This window comes from Pinus tabuliformis, chromosome 7 (genome assembly GCF_031772625.1).
Source record: "Pinus tabuliformis cultivar Carrire ecotype Pingquan chromosome 7, CPIR1, whole genome shotgun sequence".
Classification (NCBI taxonomy): Eukaryota; Viridiplantae; Streptophyta; class Pinopsida; order Pinales; family Pinaceae; genus Pinus; species Pinus tabuliformis.
In genome coordinates this window covers 115,522,420-115,541,044 of record NC_142293.1, presented here as the reverse complement: position 1 = coordinate 115,541,044, position 18,625 = coordinate 115,522,420, and positions in this window count along the sequence as shown.

Below are 18,625 nucleotides of genomic sequence, written 5' to 3'. Positions count from 1 at the left end.
GTTCGATGTGTTCCCCTCATTTTCCCTACGTGCCAAAATACAATCTAGGTTGGTAGGGTCACGGGGAAATAAATAAATAAAAATGAATTTACATGCTTTTCAATCATAAAGTAATGAATATGGTGGTTAAAAATTTGGTCTGAGTGAGTTTCATGGGACCTTCACGTTACCAATGTGAATACTTAAAATCCGCTTTGAGAGAAGAATATAAGCCACAACATAAAATCTTATGAAAATTAGCTTGCATGTACAAGTGGAACCTCGTTATCAATTTAATCTGGAAAATGGCGTTGAATGCAATCATCATAGCGTAGGGTTTTGAAAGAAACAAAAGTTACCAAAAACCCTAATGCACTTTTTACGCTGGGAACCAAGATGAACCAAGGGTATATAACCAATGTGATGACATGAAGGTATAAACATTGATAGGGTTGAGATTTACCAATCCAAAATATGATAAAACCTTTATGACTTTTTAGTTGTGCTCAAATGAGAACCTTACGTGTGTTGCTTTAGCTTGCCTTGTATAGCACAATTATAACCAATGTTACTAAGATTGTGTAATAGAATGTAGGCTTAACAAACTTAATGTGTGTAATAGAATGTTGGGTTAACAAACTTAAACATTAAGGTTTTAAGGGATTAAAAAATGGATAAGTTAATTTAGGTAACTTTGATAGGAGTATTTTCCCAATTTCTAACATGATGAGGGTTACTTGCAAGGTTGTTTTGTAGAATCACGTGTAGCGTAATTTATAGAGATTGAACAATCAATATTGAAAGCATTGGTGAAGATTACCCTTAACCAATTTAACATTGGAGCACATGGATCAACTTAATGATTCAAGTGTCATTAACAAACTATGTAAAAAATGCTAAAATGTGCTCATGAAATAAACCGAAGGATGCGCCATAGAGGATGATAGTTAGGTAACAACATGAATAAGGGTCATATTCATAATCACAATGAGCTAGGGTTTCAAAATGCATGAATAATGTTGAAGATAATGGAGAATATGTAAATCTGGAGAGATTCAGTTCACTACAGCCTTAGATTAGGCATTAGTTCCTATTTCTTAGACAGTTGTTCTAACTTCCCTACATGTGTGAAAACTATATATTTTTTTATTGTAAGATGAAGTATGTAGAGCATTCTGCCAGAGGCAGTCTCTAGGTGGAGCTCCTCACTTGTGAGCTGCCTAGTTTATCAATAAAGTTGATTCTTCAGTTTTTAACATGGTATCAGAGCTGTAGAGTTGGTGAGTCAAAGCCAGTGTGCTTTGATAGTTGAGTGGGTGGCTGGTGTGAAGAAAGCCTCACATGGTGAGGAAGCGGAGCAACAACATGGACTTTTTATTTTATTTTATTCATAGGCATCATCGTTGTTCTTGTTGGAAGGAAAGCGCTGACCATCACGTATTTGAAGGGAAAAAGAGTGATGATTTCTCATTTCCTTAGAGTGATTTTCACTTCGAAGGGAAAAAGAGTGATGATTTCTCATTTCCTTAGAGTGATTTTCACCATCGCCCTTGAAAATCGCAGATCTCGACAGAGAAGTCGCGCCGACCGATGAAAACCAAATCAAGCAGCAAAGGTGACTATGCCTTGGAGGAGTTGCATGGAAGGTTCTGTGTGAAAGCGAGCTGGTGTTAAGATCTGCTGAGATCTGTTGGAGAAAGGTCAGACACGCTGGTGTGGAGGTTGAAGTTGTTGCGTACATGCTTAGCTAGTGTGGAGGTCGAAGCTGTTGCGTGCTACAAACAGGGAGTGGCCCATGTAATCAGTAACCAGTGGCGTCGTGCGTGGTTCTGCCAGTGGTGCTGTGTTGAGATCTGTTGCAGAGAGGGTGGTTACAATGTTGATTTCCCAAAGGGCGTTGCTGTGTAAGGGTGTTTGTTACCCATTGTTGCAACAGGCACCCGTTGCTACATGCTGCCTGCGAGGTGGAGTCTGCGGTGAATTGAAGGGGTCAATAGTGTTGGATGTGACTAAATAAGAGTGTCATGGTAGTCTTTCGGGATCTGGTTTAGCAGTAGTAGTAGGCACATGGGAGTTTAACACAGATCCCAGGTCCCAGGATCGATTCTCGGCTGAGATTTTTTGTGGAATCGGTATGGGCTTACCTGAAAATTGACGCAGTAATTGTTGGTGTCCCCCTAGTGTGGGGTAGGAGCAATGGAAGCGCTGGTGGTCATGAGAAAGTGCGTTATTGCGTGCTGCTCTAGGTGGAGGCAGAGGGTGGCCATTTTAGTGAAGTCAGGGTTTTTTGCGTGTTGCTCCAGGTGGAAGCCGAGGGTGGGCTGATAGCATCGTTGATATCCTCCTTGGCTGGTGGCGGTGGTGTTGGGAGGCTGAAAACGGTGTCAGGCCCTAACTATTGTTTTCTTTTAAAAAAAGTATTTGGGTTTCAAGGTTTCAATATTTTTTCTTTTAAAAAATTCATTTGTGGGTGCATATGAATAAGGGAGACACCTTTTTATTTAAAAGGAAATAAGGGTTTTCAATTTAAAAAAAACAAAGAAGAATTTTGTTTTTTTTTTTTTGCATCCAATTGGAAAAGTTTTTTTTATTAAGAGAGAGCACCTAGTTTTTTTTTTAATTTCTCTTCAGATCCGGAGATAGATCCGTCTTTTAAATCACTGGAGGTCATTTTTTTAGGGAGATCTGTCAAGATGAACAATTAGATGGTAGAGGCTTATCTAAACGAGAGCAATAAGCTCGACGGTTCCAATTACTCCAATTGGAAATTTAAGTTGCAGACCCTGTTAGAGGGGCAAAACGCATGGGCGATTATAACCGGTGATGAGTTGAAGCCAACCCTAGCCACAGGCGGAGCAACAGCAACAATCCAGGACTGGGAAAAGAGGGAGGACAAGGCAAAGGTGCTTCTCAAATTGTCTGTGAAAGATTGCATTATTCCTCATATTCAAGAATGTAAAGCTGCAACAGACATATGGACAACTCTCAAATACTTGTACGAGATCAAGAACACAAATCACCTACTATTTCTAAAGAGCAAGATTCTCTCCATTAAAATGGAGGAGAATGAATCAGTAACAACGTTCATCTCTCGTATCAAGGAGCTTAAGAATAATCTAGGCAACAATGGCGAAACAGTATCAGAAACTGATTTGGTCATGATTACCATGAATGGTATGATTGACAACTATCAGATGTTCATCACTGGGTTGAATTGGAGAGAAAAAGTCCCCGAGTTTGAAGAATTGACATGGATCCTAATGCAGGAGGAGGAAAGTCATATGACCCTGAAACCCCAGAGCTCAGATCTTGCCCTCATGGAAAAGAAGAAGCCCTTCAGAGGAAAGACAAATGCAACACACAAAAGCAGAGGAACCCCACAAAGAAATCCACCTCCATCTCAAGGTACGTCTTCAAATAGAAGTGATTCAGGACCAAATTTTTTTATTGCAGTAAATTTGGTCATATGGCTAAACATTGTCGGAAGAAGAAGGTTGATGAAGGTCAATAGAGACACTAGAAGCATGCAAGCCATCTGGCTGATGCAGATCAGAATTCGAATATCAGATTGTTCATATGTGATTCTATGCTATCAATTAAGGAGGATGATGCAGAAATCTGGTTCGCGGACTCAGGAGACTCCTTCCATAGGACTGGTAAGAGGCAATGGTTTAAAAATTTTAGAGAATCCAACACTAGTACGAAAGTCTACCTTGGAGACGATACAAGGTATGAAATCAAGGGATATGGTGATGTCCCTGTCATACTACCTGATCGAAACATTAGGCATATTCATGATGTTATGTATATACCTGGGATAAAAAAGGACCTGATTTCTGTATCTAGAATAACATATCAGGATCTTAAGGTAGAGTTATTTAAATCTTATTATGTAATTAAAGACATGCTGGATTGGATGAAGTCCATTGCAACAGGTGTACGTGTAGGAGGATTGTATAAACTAGATGTCAGAAGTGCATTACATCAAGCGTTGGCATCATCAGCCATGTCTACAGAGAATCTCTCGCATCAAAGATTTTGGCATATAAACTTCAGTGACCTACTACTTCTTCAGAAAAAAGGTATGGTGAATGGTATTCCTGTTTTGAAGAGTATGCATGTTGACTATGAAGCATATTCCCTTAGTAAATTACATAGAAATGAATTTCCTATTATTATTGATAGGAAGCAGAGGGATATACTTGAACTTGTACACACTGATTTATGTGGGCCAATGCTGACAAGGTTGTTAGGAGGGGCCTACTATTTTCTTATTTTTGTTGATGAATGTACAAGGTTCACCTGGGTGTATTTTCTCAGGCAGAAAATTCATGCTTTTGAATACTTTAAGCAATTCAGAAGTATGATTGAGAAGAAAACAGGTAAGTTCATCAAAATTCTTCGCTTAGACCAAGGTGGAGAATTCAAGAAGGGTGACTTCATCAAATACTGCAAAGAACACGGAATACAACAGTAGTTCACAACACCTTACACTCCTTAGCAAAATGGGGTTGCGGAAAGGAAAAACATAACCCTCGTGGAGTGTGCCCGCAGTATGTTTTAAAGTGATAAATCTGACCAATGGTTTTTGGGCAGAAGGTGTAAACAATGCAGTGTGTCTTAAGAATAGGAGTCCTACTAAGTGTTTGGATTATAAAACTCATTTCGAAGCATTGTTTGCTTTCAAGCCTGCAGTAAGTCATCTTAGAGTCTTTGGATGTAAGGCTTTTGATCATGTCCCAAAAGAAGATAGGAAGAAGTTAGATTCTAAAGCCATTAAGAGTACTTTTGTTGGATACTGCAATGAGTTTAAGGCTTATAAGTTGTTTAATCCTTCTACTCACAAGGTATTTGCAAGTAGAGATGTTGTATTCCATGAATAGGTAGATGATGGGAACCTTTTTCATAGTGATGAATAATGGCATGTTCCTTTACTACTAGAAGAAGGTGATGAAACAGGTTCCGATGAGTAACAACAACAACAGGAGAAAGAAGAAGTGGTTGATCAAATCAGGTTTGAAACCAGTCCGCAAAGGGGAGATCAGAACAGGTTTGAAGCCACTCCACCACTAAGGATATCAGGTAGGAAAACTCAATTTCCAGCAAGCTATAGGGAGAATTATTTTATAACTAGTATGTTAAGTGTTTTTGAACCCTCTAGTTATAAAGAAGCTAGTCAATATAGTGAATGGAGGGTAGTCATGGAAGAGGAATATGAATCAATACTTAAAAACAAAACTTGGGATCTAGTTGAGTTACCTAAAGGAAAACAACCCATAGGTTGTAAATGGTTATACGAGCCTAAATTTAAATCATATGGGAGTATAGACAAATATAAAGCTAGGCTTGTTGCAAAGGGGTATTGCAAAAAGAAGGTATTGACTATGAGGAAACATTGGCCCTTGTAGCTAAATTAAGCACAATCATCATGTTAATTGCTTTAGCTACCAAACATCATTGGACAATACACCAGCTAGATGTGAAATCTTCATTCTTAAATGGTGAATTAAAAGAAGAAGTGTATTTAGTGCAACCTGAGGGTTTTGTTAAATAGGGGGGAGAATATTTAGTCTGTAGATTGAAGAAAGCATTGTATGGACTAAAGCAGGAACCCAGGTCATGGTATGACAAAATTGATTCATTTTTCCTACAACATAGTTATAAAAGAAGCAAGAATGACCCTAATTTGTACATCGTGTTTGACAAATAGGGGAGAATTGTTTTGATTTCTTTATATGTAGATGACCTTATCATTATAGGAAATGCAGATGAACTCATTAAAGAAATCAGAGAGCATATGCCACAGGTTTTCAAGTTAAAAGACCTTGGAGAGCTACACTATTGTTTGGGTCTGGAAGTCTGGAGGGATTCTGGCCAGAATTTTTTGTCACAAGGTAAGTATGTCAGAATTTTACTAAAAAGTTCAAAATGGATCAATGCAAAGCTGCAACAGTGCCTTTACAACAGAATACCGAACTTTAGAATGATGATGGTTCTGAGGAGGTAGATGCAACATTGTATAGACAACTGGTTGGGATTCTAATCTACTTGACTACAACTAGGCCGGATTTGGATTATGCAGTCAGTGTATTGAGCCAATTCATGTCAAAGCCTCTTGAGAATCATTTGGTTGCAGGGAAAGGTTTCTTAAGTTATTTGCAAGGAACCTTAGACTTTGGTATTATTTATACTTATTCATTTGATGTTAGATTGACAGGTTTTTCAGACTCCGATTTGGCTGAAAATGTAGATGACACACGATCCATAGCAAGTTATGCATTTAGCATTGGGTTTGGGGTCATTGCATGGAGCAACAATAAACAGAAAACAATATCCTTGTCTTCAGCAGAAGCTGAGTATCAAGCGATGTGTGCAACAACTTGTGAAGCAGTTTGGTTGAGGAGGCTTCTCCATGATGCTGGAGAAGAACAGAAGGTTTCAACAGTTATCAAATGCGACAACCAGAATTCTATCAAACTTGCAAATAATCCATTATTTCATAAAAACACAAAGCACATTGAGACATAGTTTCATTTTTTTGGGGAGAAAGTTCAGTAAAAGGAAATCCATATTGAATACTATAATACATGTGATAATGTTGCTAATATTTTCACTAAGCCTCTTAGTAGAATCAAGTTTGAATTGTTTATGGAAATGTTAGGAATACTTGTGAACCCCTTTCTCCATTAAGGAGGAGTGTTGAAGATAATGGAGAATATGTAAATCTGGAGAGATTCAGTTCACTACAGCCTTAGATTAGGAATTAGTTCATATTTCTTAGGCAGTTGTTCTAACCTCCCTACATGTGTGAAAACTATATTTTTTTATTGTAAGATGAAGTATGTAGAGTGTTCTACCAAAGGCAGTCTCCAGGTGGAGATCCTCACCTGTGAGCTGCCCATTTTATCAATAAAGTTGATTCTTCAGTTTTTAACACCTCGTTATCAACTTAATCACTTAATCTGGAAAATGGCATTGAATGCAATCATCATAGCATAGGGTTTTCAAAGAAACAAAAGTTACCAAAAACCCTAATGCACTTTCTAGGATGGGAACCAAGATGAACCAAGGGTATATAAGCACTATGATAGCATGAAGGTATAAACATCAATAGGGTTGCATAGGGATTGGGTCATGGGGAGATTGACCAATCCAAAATATGATCAAAACTCTTATGACCTTTTAATTGTGCTCAAATGAGAACCTTATGTGTGTTGCTTTAGCTTGCCCTGTATAGCACAATTATAACCAATGTTAGTAAGATTGTGCAATAGAATGTAGGCTTAACAAACATAAACATTAAGGTCTTAAGGGATTAAAAAATGGAACCACGAGTAGCGCAATTTAAAAAGATTGAACAATCAATATTGAAAGCATTGGTGAAGATTACCCTTAACCAATTTAACATTAGAGCACATGGATCAACTTAATCATTCAAGTGTCATTAAAAAACTATGTATAAAATGCTAAAATGTGCTCATGAAACTAAATTGAAGGATGCGCCATAGAGGATGATAGTTAGGTGACAACATGAATAAGGGTCATATCCATAATCACTATGAGTTAGGGTTTCAAAATGCATGAATAAAGTAGTGCTTCACAAATCCTAATGCAAGTAGGGTGGAGACATGATCATTGACATAAGATACCATTGCTCCACTGCAATTCATATTGCAGAAAGATTAATACTTGAGATCGTGTGGGACTCTTAATACATTATTAAGGCAATAAACTCCAAAACCCTAATGCATCAGTGTGATCAAGTCCTGAGGTATGTTAACAAGACAAAATAACATGCACCATGTAAATGTGAGCATCAATAGGGTTTGATAGAATGGGTCATGGGGAGATTGACGAATTCAAAACATGACCATAAATCTTATGCCTTAAGCAAGCAAAGGGGGACCTGAAATTTTCGGGTATGCCCAAGAATTTTGGGTGTTGTTGTAGCAGCTATAACAAGATTTTATATTAATGCAGTCTGGTTTGAATTCCAAAACATTTTACATATTTAACATTGTATTCTTCTACTGCATTCAAGGAGATCATCCAAAAAATACTAATTCTTATGCTCATCTATCTAAATGCAACTGATCTAAATAAATTATCCTTATATAACCTCCAATACACTGCAAAAAATACTACATATTTTCAAAACATAAGTAAACTAACAAGCAATATTGATCTTCAAAGTGTACCCTAAGAATTGAAGTGTCTTCATTTCATTGTTTTTCAATCCGTGGAAGAGAAGAAGAAGATGCCTCGCCAGTTTTCAGCACCTGCAAATCTAAAGTCGCCTCCTACTGCGCCTCAAGATCTGCAGCTTCTTCATTATTTTCCTTGGTTTCTTTTGATTCTAATAGTTGGTTCATATTGCCCATCTTTAAGTTCAACAAATCAATCACCCCCTACATCCTTTCCAACTTCGTCTCCACTGGACTAAGTTTCTAGTTTAGCAAATAAAATTGGGCTCATGACTCTATTAACATCATTTTTCCTTGCCTGGAAATCAAGTTTATAATAAAATCCGTGGACACTGTCAATTGGGCTAAGTGTAAATTATGTTCCTCATCCTCAACTCTAATATGGATTTCCATGGGGAAAATCATGTCGTGAACCTAGACAAGAAACCCTAAAATGGCAACAATATACCTCCTCTTCTTATATCCATGCGATTCAGCCTTCCCTGAATCTTCACTCCTCTCTGCGATTTCAATATTGTATTGTTTTCCTTGCAATTACCACACAGAAAAATCCAACACCTTAATGTTTAATTTGTAATTTGATTCCTTCTCCATAAACTCTTGGGAATGCAATAGAGTTTCCCATGTCTTAGATGCAAGTATATTATATCTTAGCATCCACTCAAATTTATTAATGGAAAGGCTCATCATACATATGTCCACTGACAATCCTTGGAGTACATGGCCTTTCCAAATAAGTTCATGGATCCAGACCTCTGCATGAGATATGAGTCGCTCAAACATTACAGATGCTAGGAGAAAAAAAAAATGGTCATAGAAAGCTTTGACAGTGGGATAATGTGTGTCCCATCCTTTGATTCAACATTTAATTCCAAATGTTACCTTTGAAATTTGAGATAAAAATGTTCTTGTCATGGTAATGATTTATAAACTAAACTTCCAATGCCCAAAAACAACCTTCCTTGATCCAAGGTGGCACCCCTATTTCTTAAAGAATCTGCCACTGAGTTAACCTTTCTTCTGACATGAAAGAATTCTATGCTTTCAAACTTTGTTATTTGGAGATTTATTCTATGTAGAATGGTAACTTGGATATATTTAGGTTTATCTTTAATCTTTCTCACTTGTTGACTTACAATCATCGAATCTCCAAAAACGAATAAGTTTCAAATTTCCCAAGAAATTGCAAAATCTAATCCTTTCCACAAAGATAAATATTCATCTTAGTTGTTGGTTGATGTCCCTAACCCCCACTCCTGCCTCCTTGGTCATCATAATCATCATCATCATCATCATCATCACTATTATATATCACATTCCATTAACATTTATAAATGTTTTTAAGTAGAATTGTAAAATATTGGATAAGACATCTTTTAGTATGTTGAGAGGTGCTCTTGAGCTCAATATGAAAGAGATGTTGCAATGTCTTGTCCTGTACTATTAAACATTTTGACTACCAAGTGTTGAGAGGGATTAAATGTATTTGTACTCTAATTGAGGTTTGCACATAAAGAGATTTGATTCACCCTTTTTTAATTTAAATTATTTGTTTAGAGAATGCCCATAGTTTTTGCTTTTCAATTATTTGTTTAGAGAATGTCCATACCTTTTTTTGTTTAAATTATTTGTTTGAAGAGTATATGCAGAGGTGGTAGTTGTGTTGAGAGAAGTTGAAATTGGTTACAATTGTGGTCATTGTTAATAAAATGTGCTTATCAGGTGTATAATGTGCTATATAGGAAATGAGGAAACTGAAATAGAGAGATATGTATGATGCATGAATATCATAATAATAAAACAAAAAACAACTAGGACGCAACAGGAAATTGCAAAATGCAAATATTGTATGGTTTGTTATTATTAATTTAAATTTAAATTTTTATTCAATTTTATAATTTTAAATTATTAAAATTATTATTTTTCTAAATAAATTTTTTTGTCTATTAAATTGATATCAAATTAAATAATAATATTATTATTTTGTTATGGTTTGTTAGCTTCGAAACTAGATTAAAAAATACAAGTTAATGTTTTAATCCTAATGTTCATAAATTAACCTAATACATATAACATATTTACTCACCAAGACTTTATTATGTAATACATTATGCCTCAATACTAGTAAATTCCATGTGAAACCATCAAGAAAACATGGAAATATGGATTGACTCGAGACACATGATTTGGTTTATTGAAGAGATTCTCCTCAATGTTAGCTAGTCTTTCATTTCTTCCACTTCCAACATGGCTTCTTGATCTTTTGTTTTATCATCTTGATAAGTCTCGGTCTTAATTCCTCCCATAAGTGAATGTCATTGCATCCCAAGTTGATCAGAAGGTTCGCTACATTATTACCTATTCTCCTGATGTGAGAGGCAATAATGAATGGAATCATATAGATCAGATGGTTAATATGTGTGATATATTTTTCCAATATACAACTATGGAATTTTTTTCTATAGAAGCTCCATTGATCAATTTCTTTACTCTTGAGATGAATAGCTGAGAATCATCCTCCACAATGATCTTGAAGAAGTTTTGGGATGATTCAATAGCAAGGCCAGTCTCTAGAGATGTAAATTCGACCATGTTGTTACTTGATTGTTTCATACTATTTGAAAATAGAAACATTAGATTCCCATGGTAGTTGTGGAATATTTGTCCAAGACCAATAGAAAGTCGATTACCTTTATATGCCCCATCAAAATTAATTTTAAGGAATCCATGGGGAGGAGGGATCCAAGAGGCTATATGACTATAGGATGGGCTTCTTGGAGGCAAGGGAGTGATAGAAGGAGATGGAAGTAAATGGAGATTATGCAAAATTGTTGCATCCAAACCTTTAGCTTCCTAGTTTGATGATGAACAAGGGTGTAGTAGTATTATTTCATAGACACTCTACAATTCCTTTGCCCATATTACCTCCCCTTTTGAATATTGGTTATTAAAGATGCAATTGTTCCTCTCTTTCCATATGTTACATAGAAAAAACCCTGAAATGAGTGCCTAGATTGATATGCATTAGAATTATTTATCATAGAGAATATATAGCCTTCAATCATTTCTATGATGCCATTCCTATTCCTGTTTTATTTTCCAAATAAGATGAAGCATTGAGACCATAAAGTTTTCAAAAAAACACATGTATTAAGAAACTGCTCCATGTCCTCTACATTATCTACATAGAAGATAGAGGGGATGGCCCTCAAATTAGTTGTGGATGATTTTATCTCATTAAAGGGATATTTTATGTATTAACAACCAAACAAAATGGGCATTATTTGACCATAATGTTTTAGCCCAAACCTGCTTCCAGATTGCTTGATGAGGAAGATTAGTGTGACCTGCAACTAGTTGATATGTCTCTTTGATTGTGAACATACCCTTCTATTTATAGCCCCATCAAAGTTTATCCCATCCCTTAGAGAATGGGATATTTCATTTGTGAATTTTCTCCATTAATGTGTCCATATTAGCTTGATCAAAAGTTTTAAGCCAACTTTTTTTTCTTTTGTATTCCCTCCACTAGGTGCACTCTATTGTTTGATGCAGATAATATTCTATTATCAAGATATCTCCAGATTTCACAAGCTCTTCTATAGCAAGAAATTCTACCCTACCATGAAGCTTTGGATATTGTTGCCACGAGTCTGTCCAAAATAAGGCATCCTTTCCCTCTCGGACTTCTTGGAAGAAATGTTGACGTACAATGAATTTAGTAGTGTTGGCCAAATTCCATATTGAATATTCTTTAATAGCATTTTGAGCTTTTAATTTCTACTACCATGATTGAGAGGGGCTATATTTACTGTTGCAAAGTTTCCTCCATAAATCTCGACCATCTTGGATCGACCTCCACCATAAATTTTCCTCCAAAATGTTATTTACAATTTTTATATCATGAATATGAAGACCTCCTTCCATTTCAAGATAACATAATTTATCCTAAGCTACAAGGGCTCATTTTCTTTGCCCCATATCCCCTCCCTAAAGAAAGGATCCATAAACAATATTGTTGGAATTGAGGATTCCTTTGGGCATTACCAAAACCAACAATTTATTTTTTTGGATATTTTATAGACTAATTCCTTAAAACGAATAGTTTTAAGGGAGTTTTCTACGAAAGGTTCCCCCAAATATTTAGCAAGGAGAGAACCGTGCTAAAAGCCCCATAATTTAGCTAGGTACCCCTGTAATGTTATGTTAGTATTAAAGAAATAAATTTGAGATTTGTTTGCGTTAATGGATGTATTTAATGCCTTCATGAAGTCCTCCAAGAGGTCTTTTAAATCTTTAGCTCCTTTTACTATAGGAACTCCCATTAGCATAACATCATCAACAAACTACTGATGGGAGATATGAAGATAATAATCGTAGAGTCTTAATCATTTTACATTTCCTTGTGTTAATGTCACCTTTATTATGCATCCCAATCCTTCCATGACAGAATAAAGAAGAGTGGTGAGAGAGGGTCACCTTGGTGAATTCCATTAAAAGACTTGAATGTTGAGGAAGAATATCCATACAACATCAATGTGAAGAAGGGGTTACAACCAAAACTCCAACCCATTAATCCAAATACTTGAGAATGCAAAGGCTATGAGAACAATAAAGAGATAAGCTCAACTAAGTTTGTCAAAGGCCTTAGACATGTTAAGCTTAATTAACATTCCTACCTTTTTAGGTTTTTTCAATGAATGGAGGACCTCATGAGCTATTGGAATATGTAACTAGGTTCAGACTTCCTAATGACATATATAATCATGATTTTATGTATTAGTTGTAAAGAGAAAAATAAATAAATTTATTACTGTCATTCTTGAGGCATGGGTTTCATGCTCAAGGGGAATTTATTTTTATAGGTCAAGCACCCATTGAGTGCTTCTAGAGCTTTTCATCGAGTCTACAAGTCAAATGAGTCATTGTCATGTATGGAAGACCCTCTTGGGCATGCTACATATTATAAAGGAAAATTCTGTTGAGTCAAAAATAGAGTTAAAAACCCTCCAAGACCTTGTCAAATGTGCAAACAACAAGTCAGCCTTATCAAGTGACAAGTTGGCCTAGGGACAGTGACAATTCGGCATACAAGATGTGACAAGAATCCTATATAAAGGAATGGACCTCATTTTCAAAGATCATCCAAGAAACTTTCAATTAGTTTGATCAAGAGCAAGAAGAAGACCTAAAGAAGAGTAAAGATAAGTAGATCTAAAGGAAGAAATAAATCGAAAAAAAAAAAAATAAATAAAATTAAAATTAAAATTAAAAAAATTGATCTATTTTGGGTTGAATCTCTTCACACGTGAGATCTAGGGCATCACTTTTGTTGTAGTATGGAATAATTGTAGAAGACACTAAATTTTGGGTGCTAAGAAGACTCTCTTTGCAAGCTTATTTCCAAAGAAGGAGGATGATTCGAATAGAAAATGGCATCAACCCATGGTATTCATCCACCCATGGAATTTATCCATGGTATTGTAAGTGGCATCCACCCATGGTATTGTAAGTGACATTCACCCATGGTATTCATTCAGCCATGGTATTTGTCCATGGTATTGTGACATCCACCCATGGCATTCATTCACCCATGGAATTGACCTGTGGTATTGTAATTGAAAATTACTTTAAGTAACAAGTCACATTTTGTAAAAGTATAATTTTTCCACCACAATGTAGCTTTCATAGTTATTCTTTGTTTTAATAAAAAAATTCTTTGTGGTTTTGTTTATTGGGCATTCTCCTCTTTTTCTTTTGGCATTTCAATTTTTCAGATCTTGGGGCCCACTACTCCAAAATCCATTTCAATCTTCTAGATCTTGGAGGCCTCCCCCCAAGATCGGGATCAGTTGTAAAAAAAAAAAAAAATCGGCCGAATTGGAGTCCAGATGAGGGAGATATCGCTGATTTAAAATTAGTTATGTTGTAGAAATGTTTCTGATGACAATTCGTGGACAACGAATTTCCTATCTTTTTTTGAAATTTTGGTGCAGAATTTCAGAAAAGTGATTGTAGATCTAAGCTCCTCTCAAAAAATCACTCAATTTAAAAAAAAAAAGGGTCAAACTGGCGTTCGGATGTGGGAGATATCGCTGATTTAAAATCAACTATTCTTTCAAAACGTTTGTGATGGCGGAAAAGTTGCAGCGTGAATCTTAGATTCTAGAGTATCGAGATAAGGATTTCCAATACATGGGTAGATGAAAAATGGTCCTTCTATTTCCAAAAATAGGTTCTAATAAATATTATGAGTTATATTGACTAAGTAATGTCCATTTTAATTATGGAGCAGCATTCAGAGCAGGTTCCCTCTAGAGACATGCCCTCCCACCCCACTTTAGTAGGCACTTGCTTCACATTCATCAGTTTTATCATAGCAACATTCGGCTTGGGTTCTTTGGAGACATGCCCTCCCACCCTAGGCTATGTAGGCACCTGCTACTTCATCAACAACCAACATCACAGTTATGGGTCAACCGCACAAAATCCTTGTCATCGAAGTCCATTTGTTGGGCGCACACTGTTAGTATCATAATTGGTCATAAGCATTATAGGGTATCTCTATCCTCGGATCTTCGTTTGTCATGGTTATGGGTCATCCATAAACCTACACTTCATTGAAGTCCATTTGCTAGGCAGCACATTGCTAGTATCACAGTTGGTAACAAGCATTACAGGGTATCTCTATCATCGGATCTTCATTCATCATGATTATGGGTCATCCAAAAACCCACAGTTCATCGAAGCCCATTTTCTAGGCCACACACTTTCAGTATCACAGTTGGTCACAAGAATTACAGGGTATCTTTATCCTCGGATCTCGATTCATCATGGTTATGGGTTAACCACATAAAACCCTTCTCTTCAGTGGCTCTTCATATTCAACAAAAGATTCATAGGAGGGAACTTTACGCAATGGGGACCATTGCTTCTTAAGGAGGGAGGAATGATCCGAATAGAAAATGGCATCAACCCATGGTATTCATCCACCCATGGAATTTACCCATGGTATTGTAAGTGGCATCCAACCATGGTATTGTAAGTGACATCCATCCATGGTATTCATTCACCCATGGTATTTTCCCATGGTATTGTGACATCCACCCATGGTATTCATTCACCCATGGAATTGACTCGTGGTATTGTAACTTGAAAATACTATAAGTAACAAGTCACATTTTGTAAAAGGATAGTTTGTCCACCACAATGTAGCTTTCACAGTTATACTTCATTTTAATAAAAACATTCTTTGTTGTTTCTTTTATTGGGCATTCTCCTCTTTTTATTCTGGAATTTCAATTTTTCAGATCTTGGGGTCCTCTACTCCAAAATCCATTTCAATATTTTAGATCTTGGGGGCCTTCCCCCAAGATCTGGATCAGTGATATCAGAGCAGGTTATGATTCCATGGGAATAAGGGTTTGATGCATATTTCAATTTCAAATTTTACAGCAATATTCAACAAACTTCAGGCATGTTCTACATCCTCCACAGAGCATTTTCTTGGGCCAAGAGGGAAGAATTTTTCCTTTTTCATTTTTTTGTAGGAATGTTTTTGGGCGGCGAGTTTGCATATCAGATCTGAAATTTTTGGTGCAAAATTAAAAAAAAAAATAATAGATCTGGATTCTTTGTGAAAAAATACCTGAAAAAATAAAAAGAAGAAGAAGAAGAAGTCCAGATGAGGGAGATATCGATGATTTATAATCAGCTATGTTGCAGAAATGTTTCTAATGACAATTCATGGACGACAACTTTCCTATCTTTTTTTGAAATTGTGGTGCAGAATTTTAGAAAAGTGATTATACATCTGAGCTCCTCTCGAAAAATCACTCAATTTCAAAAAATAAATGGGTCGAATCGAAGTTCGGATGTGGGAGATATTTCTGATTTAAGATCAACTATTTTTTCAAAACTTTGTGATGGAAGAAAAGTTGCAGCGCGAATATGAGATTCTAGAGTGTCGAGATAAGGATTTCCAATACATGGGAAGATGTAAAATGATCCTTATGTTTCCAAAAACATGTTATAATAAATATTCTGAGTTATATTGACAGAGTTATGTCCATTTTAATTCTGGAGCAACATTCAAAGCGGGTTCCCTTTGGAGACATGCCCTCCCACCCCAAGCTATGTAGGCACTTGTTACTTCATCAACCACCAACATCACAGTTATGGGTCAACTGCACAATATCCCTTTCATCAAAGTCCATTTTCTAGGCCGCACACTGTTAGTATCACAGTTGGTCACAAGCATTACAGGGTATCTATATCCTTAGATCTTCGTTTGTCATGGTTATGGGCCATCCACAAACCCACACTTCATCAAAGTCCATTTGCTAGCCCGCACACTGTCAGTATCACAGTTGGTTAAAAGCATTACAGGGTATCTCTATCCTCGGATTTTCGTTCATCATGAATATGGGTCATCCAAAAACCCACAGTTCATCGAAGTCCATTTGCTAGGCCGCACACTGTCAGTATCACAGTTGGTCACAAGCATTATAGGGTATCGCTATCCTTAGATCTTTGTTCATCATGGTTATGGGTTAACCACATAAAATCCTTCTCTTCAGTGACTCTTCATGTTCAACAAAGGCTTCACAGGAGGGAACTTCACGCAATGGGGACCATTACTTCTTAAGGAGGGAAGAATGATCCGAATAGAAAATGGCATCAACCCATGGTATTCATCCACCCATGGAATTTTCCCATGGTATTGTAAATGGCATCCACCCACATTATTGTAAGTGACATCCACCCATGGTATTGTGACATCCACCCATGGTATTCATTCGCCCATGGAATTGACCCATCGTATTGTAACTGAAAAATACTATAAGTAACAAGTCACATTTTGTAAAAGGACAGTTTGTCGACCACAATGTAGCTTTCACAGTGATTCTTCGTTTTAATCAAAAAATTCTTTGTGGTTTTGTTTATTGGGCATTACACTCTTTTTCTTCTAGGATTTCAATTTTTCAGATCTTGGGGCTCTCTACTCCAAAATCCATTTCAATCTTTTAGATCTTGGGGCCCTCCCCCAAGATCCGGATCAATGGTATTAGAGCAGGTTATGATTCCATAAGAATAAGGGTTTGATGCATATTTCAGTTTCAAATTTTGTAGCACTATTTAGCAAACTTCAGGCATGTTCTACATCCTCCATAGAGCATTTTCTTGGGCCAAGAGGGAAGAATTTTTCCTTTTCCATTTTTTTGTAGGAATGTTTTTGGGCAGCGAGTTTGCATATCAGATCTGAAATTTTTGTTGCAAAATTCACAAAAAAAATTCATATCTGGATTCTTTGTGAAAAAATACCCAAATTAAAAAAAAATCAGCTGAATCAGAGTCCAGATGAGGGAGATATCGCTGATTTAAAATCAGCTATGTTGCAAAAATGTTTCTGACATCATTTCGTGGACGACGACTTTCCTATCTTTTTTTGAAATTTTGGTGCATAATTTTAGAAACATGATTGTAGATCTAAGCTCCTCTCGAAAAATCACTCAATTTCAAAAAAAAAGGGTCGAATTGGAGTTCAGATTGTAGGAATTTACAGGGTAAGTTCCTCAGACAGAACACCAAAGGACACCGCTCACAAACAGATCACAGATCAATACACCAGTATTTTGACGTGGTTAAAACCCTCAAAGAGGGAAACAATCCACGGTCTGAGCCAACGCGGCCACTTCAGGCAATTTATTAATAAAAGAATGAAATTTACATATGCTTCTCTCATAGACGATTACCCTACAAATGACCCTCCATGCTCTTTAAATAGATATAATGGACCAATCGGGTGTTAAGCCACGGATCAAGTGTCAGTAATACCGAGGAGAGAATGAACCATCAGATCATTACATATCGTGACCGTCGGATTGTAAGTTACAAAATGTACATAGTAAAGAAACACACTTTACCTAACTCTATACCTAACTCTATACTAGACCAAGTTGTACTTAACTATTTCCTATGTGTCGGAATATCCTAACATCCCCCCTTAAGAAGAACTTGGGATAGGATTGAAGGATTTACAAATATGACACAATAGGAGAAGGAAGGAGGCACTAGAGCCTATCCCCCCTTAGTGACAACTTCTTGAACTCCAACCATAAATCGAAGTTTAGTGAACTTCGCCTCTGTGAGAGCCTTTGTAAAGATGTCTGCAACTTGATCATCTGTTGAACAATATTGCACTTCAAGAACATGGCCATGAATGAGCTTTCGAATGAAGTGCATGTGCAGTTCAATGTGTTTGCTGCGCTGATGTTGGACTGGATCTTTGCATAGTTGAATGGCACTTTGATTATCACACCAAAGTGTAGTCGGATGCTGATGCTGAAAGCCAAACTCTGACAGGATCTAACGAAGCCACAAGGCTTCCTTACTAGCTTCTACGGCACCACGATACTCTGCCATTTACAATCCTGAGTTTA